Raw genomic sequence first — 14,243 nt, 5'->3', positions numbered from 1 at the left:
TGTGTGTGTGTGATGGCCCTCCTGCCCCTTCAGATTGCGAGCCCTGACCTCCCGTCTCTCTTTCCCACAGACAAACACACACACACACACACACACACACACACACAAGGGGCCCTGGGGGGGTTACTGGTGTGTGTGTGTGTGATGGCCCTCCTGCCCCTTCAGATTGCGAGCCCTGACCTCCCGTCTCTCTTTCCCACAGACAAACACACACACACACACACACACACACACACACACACACACACACACAAGGGGCCCTGGGGGGGTTACTGGTGTGTGTGTGTGTGATGGCCCTCCTGCCCCTTCAGATTGCGAGCCCTGACCTCCCGTCTCTCTTTCCCACAGACAAACACACACACACACACACACACACACACACACACACACACACACACACACACAAGGGGCCCTGGGGGGGTTACTGGTGTGTGTGTGTGTGATGGCCCTCCTGCCCCTTCAGATTGCGAGCCCTGACCCCCCCGTCTCTCTTTCCCACAGACAAACACACAAAGACACAGAAAGCCCCTCCCCCGGAGATTGCACACACACACACACACACACACACACACACAAGGGGAAGAGGAAGGTAAAGGCCCCTCCTGGGACCCCGAGGAGTGGGGGGGGGAGCGGGTGGGAACCTCTTTCTAGGGACCCCCCAACCCCCACCGCTCTCTCCCTCCCCAATGAAGGCCCCCAAATCGAGTGTGGGGGGGCAGCGGGCGGGTATTTTTCTCCTTTTGGTGGGGGGGGGAATATCCTTCTAGGGCTCCCCCACCCCCCCCTGTTCTCATGCCTCCCCCCCTCCCTCTCTCCCCCCCCAAAATAAAAGGCCCCCAAACTGCCCCCCCACCTCCGTCTGGATCCTGAAGCGGGAAAAGAGGCCGGAAAGAAAGAGCGAGAGAGGAACAAAAGGGGGGGTGGAGGGAGGGAGGGAGGGGGCACGGCTTCCGGTTCCGGTTCCGCTGGGGGGGGAAAGCAGCCCCGGAAGCAGCCCCTCCTCTACGACTCCTCTTCTCCGCAGCGATTGGTTGGGAGGGAAGGGCGGGGAAGAACGTAGAGCTACTAAAGCTGTAGAGGGAGGAGGAGGAGGGGCTGCTTCCGGGGCTGCGTCCTTCTCTCCCCCTCCTTCCGCCTTCTCCTCTCCTGACCCTCCATCGAGGTGAGAAAGGAGGGGAGGGGGAGGGAGGCCCCCCCTCTCGGTCTCCCCCCCCCCGCAAGGAAAGGTTTTATTTTCCATTTGCTCTATCCATAAAAGCCTCCTGGATGATCTTTTCTCTTTCCTCCTAGGGAGGGGGCCAGACTGAATTCCCTTTGCCTTTTTTTGGGGGGGGGGGACCGAAAACAAAGAACCACATCCCAGATTCCCTCCCAACGTTTGCAAGGTCAGTGAGGTTTCAAGAGGTGGCTGAAGTAGCCTTCCCCCCCCCCCCCCACTATCTCTCTCCTCTCAGTTTCCCTGGCCCGGGAAGGATTTGAACCCAGGTCTCCAGGTTTCCCGTCTGGGACTCCATCCATGACACCACAGTTCTTCTTTGAGCATATGCAGAGTGCTGGTGTTTGGGGGTACGGTTTTCTTTGCATCACATTTAGGTGTATTATTTATAAATAAAACCTGAGTCCTGCTCACCCCAACCTCATGCTCCCCAAGGGCAGGTCCTCTTGACAAGAGGCAAACCTTGGTCGTCCTGATTTGGGGTGTGTGTGTGTGTGGGGGGGTGTTCCCCTTCAAGCCTCCCTTCTTGTTCCCCCTTGACAGACAAGCCAGACTGGGGGGTTTTGCTTTGCACCCTCCACCTGTACTTTGGACTCTGATGATATGAACAGGGAAGGTCATTTCTGTTCCCACCTTCTCCTTCAATGGGAGGGGGGAAAGGGACAATAGACTAAGGCTGAACCCAAAGAAGATGGAGGGGGGGTTTCCTCCATCTGGGTGCCCCTGAGGTCTGTGACTTGGGTGGTTCCCAATGCTTGCTGGGCGTCCTTCTGGACCCGAGGCTGCCAATGGACAACCTGGTGGCGTCTGCGGTCCGATCCGTTCACTTCCCTCTCAGATGAATTGCGCAGCTGCTCCCCTGCCAGGATGCCCTGTCACTCCCCGGATTGGTCCAGGCACGGATATTCTCAAGATTAGACTGCCGTAATCCTCTTTATGTGGGACTTCCCTTGAGGCTGACACCGGCCGATGCAAGAGGGTCTCCTCCGTCCACCCCTCTCCCACTCCAGCCGTCTCCTCTGGGGAGGCGATTCCATACCCCCGCGTGGATGATGGTTCTTCCGTTCTACATTCTCTCTTTCCTCCTCTGCTATTTGCGTCCACTCTTCCCTTATCTTCCGGCTTCATCCTCTACTCTCCCGTTTGCCCCAGTGGAAAGGTTGAGCGAGAGGATTCCTTTCCCTTTCTGCCTCTTCCCTTGGTCTCATCATCCTCCCCCAGATAGGAATCCACGGGTTCTCCATCTAGAAACCTTCCCACCCTTCTAGCAAGAGCTTGCTCTGTTCCCCTCTACCCTTCTGGCCTCTCACTTCTCTCTCACTCACTCGCTCTCTCTGCTCCTCGTCCTTCTGACTCCTCGTCTCCTTCCATTTCTCTTCCCCTCACGTCCGACAGGGGTGGGTGAGTTTCCCCTTTTCCTCTTTGTCCCCTTTCCCCTCTTCGCTGGCTTGGGCTCCCTCCACTTTCTTTGGGTGGAGGGGTAGGCCCGTCTTGCCCCCTTGCTCCCATGGGGCTCTTGTGAGTCTCTTCTTCCCCCTTTTGGGATCCTGAAGAGGGAACTGAAGAAGGAACTTCTGCTTTGGGGAACCAAAGTAAGGATTTAAAAATTACGTAAGAAAAGGAGGTGAACATTTCAGCCTGGACTTCTCAGGACTTCACTCCCAAGCCTGGAACAGAAGTCAGCAGATGGGAGTGAAGCAGAGCGATGCCTCCAGCTCCCTTCTGGGTTTTCGGTTTCGCCTATTTTGGAGTCCTCCGACCCTGGAGGCATTCAAGGAAAACTTAGGCCATCACCTGGCAGATCTGCTTTGACGGTATCCCTGCCTTGAGCAGGGGGCTGGACTGGATGGCCTTCTGGGCCCCTTCCAACTTCACTGTTCTGTGATTCTATGGTTCTACGTGTGTTTGACCTCTTGGCGGCATTCCTAAATAGGCCACCTGCTAATGAAATTTAACAAGGAGGAGGGCAACGTCCTGCACCTTGAAAAAAGAAACCAGTCACCCAGTTACATGTTGGGCTATCCTTGTCTCAGCAACACTATAAGCAAAAAAAGATCTTGTCAAAATAGATGACAGGCTGAATAGGAGCCAGCATGTGACGTGGCTACAAAAAAAAAAAAAAAAAAGGGAAATGCTATTTTAGGCTGCATTAACAGAAGTATAGTTTTGAAATCCTGCAAGGTGCTAGTCCTTCTCAATTCAGCACAGTTTTGGCGTCGCCTTGATTATTGCACCCAGCTCTGGACACCACGCTTCAAGAAGGATGCTGACATCCTTGGAAAAAGTTCGGAGGAGGATGATCAGGGGACAGATCAAGCCTCAAGAGGAAAGGCGGAAAGAACTGGGCATGTTTAGCCTTGAGAAAAGAAAACTGAGGGCTGAAATGATAGCACTTTTCAAAGACTTGAAAGGCTGCCATACGGAAGAGGGGCAGGATCTGTCCCTGATCATCCCATGCAAAAATGGGTTGAATTGTTTGCACGAGCTGTCCAGGCCGCCTTTCAAAAAAAAGAAGAAAAAAAAGAAGAAGCAAAAAATAAAATAAAATTTTTTGAGAGGCAGCCCAGCCAGTTCTTAGAGGTTGGGCTGTCTGCACACAGGGTCCCACCTCTCAGCTGAGCTACGTGCACAGAGACAGTTCTGGACTGCCTCTCAAAAAACGTTCTTCTAATTTGGTTTCTTAAAAAAAAAATATTTGGAGAAAGTCTCACTGCACATGCGTGAGTCCCCCTCTCAGCGGAAGGGCAGGCACATGCGCAGAAGCAGCCCAGCCTCCGGAAGCAGCTGCTATCCTTCCTCTCACAATGGCGGCCATAGGAACGGAGGAGAGGGAGGGAGGGTGTTGGGGAGGCAAGGAATCAGAAAATTCAGGGGCTTGAGAATGAATTGAGAGGTGGGACCCCATACAGGGTAGTAAAGTCAGAGGGGGGGAGAATAGATTAAAACTGTTTTACCCGGAGGGTTGCAGATGGTGGTGCTTTGATGGGCTCCTGATCTACCCCGAGCAGGACCCACCTGGGGGTGCAGAAAACCCTGGCCAGAGGAAAACAGCGGTTCTTCTGGCCAAACAAGGAGGAAGGAGGTGGACGAAGGCTGCCCATCACATCCCCAAGGCCCGTTCGCCCCAGTGAAGGCCACCCCCAGCAGGGCCTTGAACACCGAGGCCCCTCCCAGACAGGCCTTTTGACAGAATAGGAGTATTTTCGAGACTAGGTTTCCCTCAAGAGGTTTTCTCTGACCAAGGATCTCACTTTATGAGCTGGACCTTGGAATTGATGTGGAAACTGTAAGGGGTGAAGCCACCAAAGGATTCCATTTATCATCCCCAAGCAAATGGGAAAATGGAAACATTTAACCAGACATGGAAGGGATCATCTTTACACCTGTGGAGGGAAGGGGAAGAGAACCTCCAAGAAAAATCCTTAATTTGAAAAAAAAAATTCTTGCCACTTCTTCCTCGCCTCCTTTCTCATTTCCTGAAACACTCTCTCCTCCTTCTCCCCTGTGGCAGCTGAGGCTCCCCCCCCCAAAAAAAGCCTGGGATCGGGTCCCCAGTGTTCCGTGTGCAAAGTTCTGCCTCCCTCGCTTGTCTGTGATTTCCTTCCTTCCTTCCTTCCTTCCTTCCTGCCTGCCTGCCTGCCTTCCTGCCTGCCTTCCTTCCTTCCTTCCTTCCTGCCTGCCTGCCTGTCTTCCTGCCTGCCTGCCTACCTGCCTTCCTTCCTTCCTTCCTTCCTTCCTTCCTGCCTGCCTGCCTGCCTGCCTGCCTGCCTTCCTGCCTGCCTGCCTTCCTGCCTGCCTGCCTGCCTGCCTGCCTGCCTGTCTTCCTGCCTGCCTGCCTGCCCGCCTGCCTTCCTTCCTTCCTTCCTTCCTTCCTGCCTGCCTTCCTGCCTGCCTTCCTTCCTGCCTGCCTGTCTTCCTGCCTGCCTGCCCGCCTGCCGTCCTTCCTTCCTTCCTTCCTTCCTTCCTTCCTTCCTTCCTGCCTGCCTGCCTGCCTGCCTTCCTGCCTGCCTTCCTGCCTGCCTGCCTGCCTGCCTGCCTGTCTTCCTGCCTGCCTGCCTGCCTGCCTGCCTTCCTTCCTTCCTTCCTTCCTTCCTTCCTTCCTTCCTTCCTTCCTTCCTTCCTTCCTTCCTTCCTTCCTGCCTGCCTGCCTGCCTGCCTGCCTGCCTGCCTTCCTTCCTTCCTTCCTTCCTTCCTTCCTGCCTGCCTGCCTCCCTGCCTGCGTGCGTGCCTGCCTGCCTGCCTGCCTTCCTGCCTGCCTGCCTTCCGTCCTTCCTTCCTTCCTTCCTGCATGCCTGCCTGCCTGCCTTCCTTCCTTCCTTCCCTCCCTCCCTCCTTCCTGCCTGCCTGCCTTCCTTCCTACCTTCCTTCCTTCCCTCCCTCCCTCCCTCCCTCCCTCCCTCCCTCCCTCCTTCCTTCCTTCCTTCCTTCCCTCCTTCCTTCCTTCCTGCCTACCTGCCTGCCTGCCTGCCTGCCTTGCTTCCTGCATGCGTGCCTGCCTTCCTGCCTGCCTTCCTTCCTTCCTTCCTTCCTTCCTTCCTTCCTTCCTTCCTTCCTTCCTTCCTTCCTTCCTTCCTTCCTTCCTTCCTTCCTTCCTTCCTTCCTTCCTGCCTTCCTTCCTTCCTGCCTGCCTGCCTGCCTGCCTTCCTGCCTGCCTTCCTTCCTTCCTGCCTGCCTTCCTGCCTGCCTGCCTTCCTTCCTTCCTTCCTTCCTTCCTTCCTTCCTGCCTGCCTGCCTGCCTTCCTTCCTTCCTTCCTTCCTTCCTTCCTTCCTTCCTTCCTTCCTTCCTTCCTTCCTTCCTTCCTTCCTTCCTTCCTTCCTTCCTTCCTCCCTCCCTCCCTTCCTTCCTTCCTGCCTTCCTTCCTCCCTTCCTTCCTGCCTTCCTTCCTTCCTTCCTGCCTGCCTGCCTTCCTTCCTTCCTTCCTGCCTTCCTTCCTTCCTTCCTTCCTTCCTTCCTTCCTTCCTTCCTTCCTTCCTTCCTGCCTGCCTGCCTTCCTGCCTGCCTTCCTTCCTTCCTTCCTTCCTTCCTGCCTGCCTGCCTGCCTGCCTGCCTTCCTTCCTTCCTTCCTGCCTGCCTTCCTGCCTTCCTTCCTTCCTTCCTTCCTTCCTGCCTGCCTGCCTGCCTGCCTGCCTGCCTGCCTTCCTTCCTTCCTTCCTTCCTTCCTTCCTTCCTTCCTTCCTTCCTTCCTTCCTTCCTTCCTTCCTTCCTTCCTTCCTTCCTTCCTTCTTCCTTCCCTCCCTCCCGTCCGCCCGCCCTCCTTCCTTCCTTCCTTCCCTCCCTCCCTCCCTCCCTCCCTCCCACCCTCCCACCCTCCCTCCCTCCTTCCTTCCTTCCTTCCTTCCTTCCTTCCTTCCTTCCTTCCTTCCTTCCTTCCTTCCTTCCTTCCTTCCTTCCTTCCTTCCTTCCCTCCTGCCTTCCTTCCTTCCTTCCTTCCTTCCCTCCCTCCCTCCCGTCCGCCCGCCCTCCTTCCTTCCTTCCCTCCCTCCCTCCCTCCCTCCCTCCCTCCTTCCTTCCTTCCTTCCTTCCTTCCTTCCTTCCTTCCTTCCTTCCTTCCTTCCTTCCTGCCTGCCTGCCTTCCTTCCTTCCTTCCTTCCTTCCTTCCTTCCTTCCTTCCTTCCCTCCCTCCCGTCCGCCCGCCCTCCTTCCTTCCCTCCCTCCCTCCCTCCCTCCCACCCTCCCTCCCTCCTTCCTTCCTTCCTTCCTTCCTTCCTTCCTTCCTTCCTTCCTTCCTTCCTTCCTTCCTTCCTTCCTTCCTTCCTTCCCTCCTGCCTTCCTTCCTTCCTTCCTTCCTTCCTTCCTTCCCTCCCTCCCTCCCGTCCGCCCGCCCTCCTTCCTTCCTTCCCTCCCTCCCTCCCTCCCTCCCTCCCTCCCACCCTCCCTCCTTCCTTCCTTCCTTCCTTCCTTCCTTCCTTCCTTCCTTCCTTCCTTCCTTCTTCCTTCCTTCCTTCCTTCCTTCCTTCCTTCCTTCCTTCCTGCCTGCCTGCCTGCCTGCCTGCCTGCCTGCCTGCCTTCCTTCCTTCCTTCCTTCCTGCCTGCCTTCCTGCCTTCCTTCCTTCCTTCCTTCCTGCCTGCCTGCCTGCCTGCCTGCCTGCCTGCCTGCCTGCCTTCCTTCCTTCCTTCCTTCCTTCCTTCCTTCCTTCCTTCCCTCCCTCCCTCCCGTCCGCCCGCCCGCCCTCCTTCCTTCCTTCCCTCCCTCCCTCCCTCCCTCCCACCCTCCCTCCCTCCCTTCCTTCCTTCCTTCCTTCCTTCCTTCCTTCCTTCCTTCCTTCCCTCCCTCCCTCCCGTCCGCCCGCCCTCCTTCCTTCCTTCCTTCCCTCCCTCCCTCCCTCCCACCCTCCTTCCTTCCTTCCTTCCTTCTTCCTTCCTTCCTTCCTGCCTGCCTGCCTGCCTGCCTGCCTGCCTGCCTGCCTGCCTTCCTGCCTGCCTGCCTGCCTGCCTGCCTTCCTTCCTTCCTTCCTGCCTGCCTGCCTGCCTTCCTTCCTTCCTTCCTTCCTTCCTTCCTTCCTTCCCTCCCTCCCGTCCGCCCGCCCTCCTTCCTTCCTTCCCTCCCTCCCTCCCTCCCTCCCTCCCTCCTTCCTTCCTTCCTTCCTTCCTTCCTTCCTTCCTTCCTTCCTTCCTTCCTTCCTTCCTTCCTTCCTTCCTTCCTTCCTTCCTTCCTTCCTTCCTTCCTGCCTGCCTGCCTGCCTGCCTGCCTGCCTTCCTGCCTGCCTGCCTGCCTGCCTGCCTTCCTTCCTTCCTTCCTTCCTTCCTGCCTGCCTGCCTGCCTGCCTGCCTGCCTTCCAGATCCCTCCCTTGCTTGTCGAGGAGACCCCTGCCACCCCATCCACGCGGGATGAAGGGGAAGAGGGGTCTCCGGAGAGAGGAGCCTGGGGGTCTCGTGGGCTCCCAAAGGCATGATCTGGTGGGGCCACTGGGGGAGAGACAGGGAGGGGGACTCCGAGGGGCCCCTGGGCCCGATCCACCACAGGGCTGGTCATGGTTTGTAGCAGCATGGGATCTGTAGTCAAAGAAGAACATGGAGTCACACCTGGAGCCATGATGGGAACTCCAGGTGGAGGGTTGTGTTAACCCTGAAAATTGGGTTGATTCTCCGGCAGAGGCAGCAGACTAAGACACGAGACAACCAGCTGTATAGAATGCCAATTATTTATTAAATTACACAGCTAGGGCCCAATCTCTTAAAGGCAGAGAAGAGCCTCGAACAATAGAAACATAAGCATTATATAAGTTTTCAGAGTACAGCGTTGGGGATAGGGTGTTACAGAGGTCTTGACCTGATTGGTTCCTTGAACCCCCGACTTAGGATTCTCCTGATTATTGGCCAAAGAGGTTCCAGAGGTTATTCTAATTGGTCGGACTACAATGTCCATGTTATGCCCTCGTGTCCAGTTGACCTAGGATTGAGATGTTCTCTTGAGGAGTCAAGATGTCTGCAAGGAATGCATCTGAATTACTTTTATCTCCCTTCCCCATGTTGATGTTACTTCCTTTGTATATGTAAAATAACCCAAGTTGCTAGATTTGTGGTGTTTTGTTTTCTTCTTCGCACATTAGGGTCAACTATCTAGGGTGTTTGTCTTCATAAATGTCCTTGATGACTCTGCCTGTTCGAGTCAGATGGCCCCTTTGTTGTTCTTTTGGGGAGGAAGATAGCTGAGGATCTTTCTCTGGCCAATCTTCAGGATATGCATTTCAAGAATAAAATGTTACATTTCTGTTGCAATGGTCAGAAGTAAAGTATTACATTGCTTACAAGGTATATGCATATTGCTTCAAAGTTAGCATTACATACATATTAAAAGGGAATAAAAGGCAATAGAGAGGATTCTGGGGTATACATGATATGCAGGAATACATTTAGGTATATTTGTTGTGCGCCTTTATAAACTAAGTGCACATTGTGTTAGCCTCTGAGCATGTTAAATATATTATGTCTGTCGGTCTACTAACAGTTGTCTTAACACCTCTTCGAAGTCAATTGGTTTAACAGGCAAGACGTGTCAGGAAAAAAAAGGGGGGGAGGTTGTGAGTCATGAAGAAAAAGAGGGAGGGAGGGAGGGGCTGAATATGCGTTCGTGTGAACCTGTGAGAATGGCCCTTCTTCTGAGTTTCTTTTAAATATATATATATATATATATATATCTGCAATCCCTTCAAACACTTATATATGTCTCTCCCCCCCCCCCCCGGCCCGACTTTCCTCCTTTGTTTTCCACCTGTATTTTGGTGGGGGGGGGCAGGAATCAGGGAGGCTCTCTCGCATAACCCCCCCCCCACACACACACACACACACACACACACGTTCGTCTCCCTTCTCCTGCTCCTGCCCCTCCCCCCCTCGAGGCTCCGTTCCCCTCCCCCCCCTGCCCCCCACCCGCTTTGTTGCGGGACCCTCCCCTCCCCCTCTTTCCCATTCAAGCCAACAGGGAAACCTAGAGCTATGAAAGCGGGAAGAAGCAGAAGAGGCGCTGCTCCCGGCGAGGCGGCGTCGAAGGGGAACCGGAGGTGGGAAGCCCGGCCCCGCCCTCGTCCTGCCCCCCCACCCTCTAGGATCCCCCCCCCCCCGAAAGAAGAGGCCGCTTTGCAGGCGACCGGACGGGATTCCTCGCGAGTTTCCCTCCCGCCGGAGGAGGACGGGCAAGGAGGGGAGCCATTGGGGGGGGTGGCGATGGTGTTGGTGTAAGTGCTCGAAGGGATTGCAGAGATATATTTGAAAGACGCAGAAAAAGAGCCGCCCCCCCCCTTCCCCCCCCCAGAGGCCGTGCAATCCGGATTGGGCCCCTTCCTGCGGGAAGGCCTTGCAAAGGGGGGGGGAAGAATGGGGGAAGCATCGATTCGTGGAGAGAGAGAGAGAGAGAGTGTTTGTGTGTTTGTGTGTGGGGGGGGGAAATTTGGAGGGCGGGCAGAGGGTCTCGACCCAGCAAGACACCGGGGGCCCTTGCTGTGTGCGTGTGTCGGTGGGCCCTGCTCGGCTTTCCTGCGAGGAGACCCCCCTTCTTTCCGCAGATCCTGCAGGCGCCCCTTTTTGGGGGGAGGAGGAAGAAGGGAGCGTCACCCCCTCCCCGGTCATTCTCCCCTCCCCCAATGTCTCCGCCCTCCAGGGACCCCCCCCCAACCTCACCCCCCCCAGGTGGGAAGCAGGGAGGGGAGGGGCTGCGAAGGGGGGGCCAGGAAGGGGGAGGGTCTCAGGAATGGGGTAGAAGAGGGGGGGTCAGCTGGGTGCCAAGGGGGCTCCCTCCCTCCGCCCTCCCCCCCAGAGATCCTTGGCCGCCCCCCCCCGACCTCCCCTCCCAGTCTATGGGGTTGGAAGGGGACTTGCTTAATTCAGGGGCTCCGGGTCGGGAAGAGGGGAGGGCCGGCCAGATCGCCCCCCCTCCCCGACCAGATCCCAGGCAGGGGATCCCCAGCAGGAAGGGGGGGTGGAGGGGTTCCCTCCCTCCCTCCCTCCCTCTGCTCGTGGGTGTTGAGGGGGTGGGCCTTCCTGGGGGCATTACTAGAAAAGCCATTTTTTCCCCAAATAGGAGAACCGGGCGGAAAGAGAAAGCGGGCCAGGGAGGCGGCGGGGTTTGGGCAGAGGCGGAATCCGAAATTCAGAGCCATCACGTTTGCAAAAGGCCCGTCCCTCCCTCCCTCCCTCCCTGGAGGGCACCACGGAGAAAGCCTGGCTCCTCCTGGGGGGGGGGTGGCGGCTGTCCGGGCCTTTCTTGGGGAGCCTCCCCCCCCCACCCACAAAGGCCGAACCTGGGCGAGCGGAGGGAGGGAGGGAGGCTCCCCGTCAGGTCAGGAGGGGCCCAATCCTGCCGGGCTGGCCCTTGGGATTGGGCACCAAAGCTGACGTTGGAGAAGCCCCATGTCTGGAACAAGGGGGGGGGGAATCTCTCAAACAGGGAGAAGCCTTGGAGAAGGAGGAAGCGGGAAGGGGGGGGGGCGGCAATGTGCCTTTTCTGGCCTGTTTTCCAGATCTGCTCCTTTTAGCTTTGAGACGGATTTCTTGGCCCGTTTGGCCTTCCTGGCAGGCAGAGCAGGAGGGAAGCCCTTGTGTGTGTGTGTGTATGTGTGTGTCTGGGGGGGGTGTCCCTTGCACAGTCTGAGATGGCCACCCTCTTCTGCAAGAAGGAAGGTTCCTTGCCATCTCTCAACTTGCCCAGAGAGAACCAGAGCTTGCTTGCTTGCTTCCTTCCCTCCCCTTCCCTCCCCTCCCCTCCCCTCCCCTTCCCTCCCCTCCCCTCCCCTCCCCTTCCCTCCCCTCCCCTTCCCTCCCCTCCCCTCCCCTCCCCTCCCCTTCCCTCCCCTCCCCTCCCCTTCCCTCCCCTTCCCTCCCCTCCCCTCCCCTCCCCTCCCCTCCCCTCCCCTCCCCTTCCCTCCCCTCCCCTCCCCTCCCCTCCCCTCCCCTCCCCTTCCCTCCCCTCCCCTTCCCTCCCCTCCCCTCCCCTTCCCTCCCCTTCCCTCCCCTCCCCTCCCCTTCCCTTCCCTCCCCTCCCCTTCCCTCCCCTTCCCTCCCCTCCCCTCCCCTTCCCTCCCCTTCCCTCCCCTCCCCTTCCCTCCCCTTCCCTCCCCTCCCCTTCCCTTCCCTCCCCTTCCCTTCCCTTCCTTACGAGCAGGGCTACTGCCTCCCCCTTCCATGCCACGGGGGGGGGATCTTCCCCTTGGACTCTCCCCCTCCCCTATGGATTGGGCTGGGCTGGCTTTCTTTCCGTGGGGAGGGCACTTGCCCTGGCCATCGGGGTCGGTTTCCATACGGCTCGGCTCCAGGATTGCCATGGCGGGAAGGAAGGGGGGTTTCTCTGGAGGGCCACCAAGGGGGGGGGAGAAGGAGGGCCTGGAGCTTTCCATGCTTTCAAGGGGGGAATCAGGAACTTCTCGTACCCCCCCCCCTGCCGGTCTCCCCTCTCCTGTTTCTCTACTCTGCTTTGGGGCTCCCCCCCTTCCACTCCTCCCCTCCCCCCCCCGCCCCTCTTTCCATCCAGGAAGACAGAGAGCTATCAAAGGTCCTGCTGCCGTTGAGTCCGAACTCTCCACTACCTATGACCTGTCCCGTCTTGGGTGTCCCTGCCGTGACAAGGCAGCCATCCAAGAAAGGGGGGGGCTTTTATCTTCCTGCAAAAAAAGAGAGAGGGGGAAAGAATTCATCCCAGATACCAGAACCCTCAGGGGACGTCCACTCCAATGGACTGTTGGGAGACTGAGAACAGAGAAAAGAAAATATTTCTTGACCCAGCGTGTTATTCGTCTTTGGAACTCCTTGTCACAGAATGCGGTTGATGCCATCTGGCCTAGTTACCTCGAAAAGGAGATTGGACAGGTTCCAGGAGGACAAGTCATGATGGGGATGTACAGTCTCTAGGCTTAAAAGGAAGGTCCCTGCAAAGGCCAGATGTAAGAAAAGGGGATCAGGATCTCATTGTCAGATGTGCTCCCAGAGGCTTCTGTTGGGGCCACTGTGAGATACAGGAAGGCGGACTAGAGGGGCCCTTGGCCTGATCCAGCAGGGCTCTTTTTAATGTTTTTATGTTCTCTTGAATGCCTCCATTGATGGAACGCTCTTGGCCTCTTCTGAACTTGCTGCAATTTGTTGGTATCCTTCTTGAGGTGCGGTGTCCAGACCAGGACACAGTACTCTAGATGTGACCTAACCAATGTTGAATAGAGGGGAACCAGGACCTTGTGGGATTTGGAGACTCTCTTCCAGTTAACCCCTCCTAAAATAGTGTTTGTCTTTTTTGTAGCCACATCACACTGCTGGCTCATATTCAGTTTGTGATCTATGACTATTCCATGATCTGTTTTGTTTATATTGCTGAGCCAGGGATAATTTGACTTCTGTATATCTCGACTTCAGAAAAGCTTTTGACCAAGTGTCCCAAGAGATCCTGATTAGCAAGCTAACTAAGGGTTGGCTGGAGAGATCAAGTGTCAGGTGGAAACACAATTGGCTACAGAATCATTCTCAGAGGGTGATGATTAATGGGTCCTTCTCTAACTGGGAGGAGGTCAGACGTGAGCTACCCCAAGGGTCAGTCCTGCGACCGGTGCTCTTCAATATTTTCATTAATGTTGTGGATTGGGGATGCAGGGAAACTTGTCAAAGTTGCAGATGATACCCAATTGGGCAGAATATTTATTTCTTTTATATCCTGCCATCTAGACCGAAGTCTACTCTGGCTGGCTAACAACATTGAGGATTAATAAAATAAAAAACAACAACATTTAAACCATAAGGATTTCAATAAATTAATTATTGACAGGAGGGAAAGCCTGCCTAAAGAGCCAGGTCTTGAGTTGGCTCTTAAAAACACCCAGCGAGGGAGCTGGACAAATCTCTGGGGAGGAGACTGTTCCAAAGGCGAGGGGCCACTGCTCAGAAGGCCCATTTTTTTGTTCTTCCTCCTTGGCCCTCCATCACCGTTAGGCCCCTCAGATGCCCATCTTGACTAAAGCAAATGAACAGGCAGTCAATACAAGGCCATCAGAGTAGGGGAGATATGTTGGTGTTTTCTCAGCCCACTAAGAAGTCTGGCCGTCGCGTTCTGCACCATTTGAAATTTCTGCATCAATCTCAGAGGTAGCCCCATGTAGACTGCATTACAGTAGTCTAATCTAGAGACTACAAGCACATGGACTAGAATGGCTTTGATAGGATGGAGCCCTGGGCTGAAAACATCAGAATTCAATTCAACAGGGATAAGTGCAAACTACTGCATCTCATAAAAAGTAATCAATTCCACAGTTACAAGATGGGGGAGACCTGGCTCAGCAAAACTACATGAGACAAGGATCTGGGTATTGTCATAGATTGCAAACTAAATATGAGCCAACAGTGTGATGTGGCTACAAAAAAGGCAAATTCTATTTTAGCTTGCATTAATAGCTGCTTCATGGATTGCTCACTCCTTAATGGATTGCTGCCTTGTCGTGGCGAACAGGCTTGAGTAACTCAGAGAAGCTATTGGCTATGCCGTGCAGTGACACCCAAGATGGACAGGTCACAGTGGAGAGTTCTGATTTAACGCAAACCACCTGGAGTAGGAA

General features: G+C 55.9%; 2 protein-coding genes across 2 annotated transcripts in view; both read left to right on the top strand.

The window, feature by feature from the left end:
- The window catches only part of LOC144584975 (uncharacterized), a 618,887-nt gene that overhangs the window by 130,654 nt on the left and 473,990 nt on the right, over window positions 1-14,243 (top strand). The gene's annotated exons all lie outside the window — the stretch shown is intronic.
- The window catches only part of LOC144584983 (uncharacterized), a 392,659-nt gene continuing 379,736 nt past the window's right edge, over window positions 1,321-14,243 (top strand). Inside the window, exon 1 of the mRNA XM_078382393.1 lies at window positions 1,321-1,385. The gene's annotated coding sequence lies outside the window, so the exon portion shown is untranslated. The remainder of the gene's footprint in view (window positions 1,386-14,243) is intronic.

The sequence above is a fragment of the Pogona vitticeps genome, chromosome W, assembly GCF_051106095.1.
Source record: "Pogona vitticeps strain Pit_001003342236 chromosome W, PviZW2.1, whole genome shotgun sequence".
Classification (NCBI taxonomy): domain Eukaryota; kingdom Metazoa; phylum Chordata; class Lepidosauria; order Squamata; family Agamidae; genus Pogona; species Pogona vitticeps.
The sequence above is the reverse complement of the archived record's forward strand: the minus strand, read 5'-3'. Positions and strand labels throughout refer to the sequence as shown.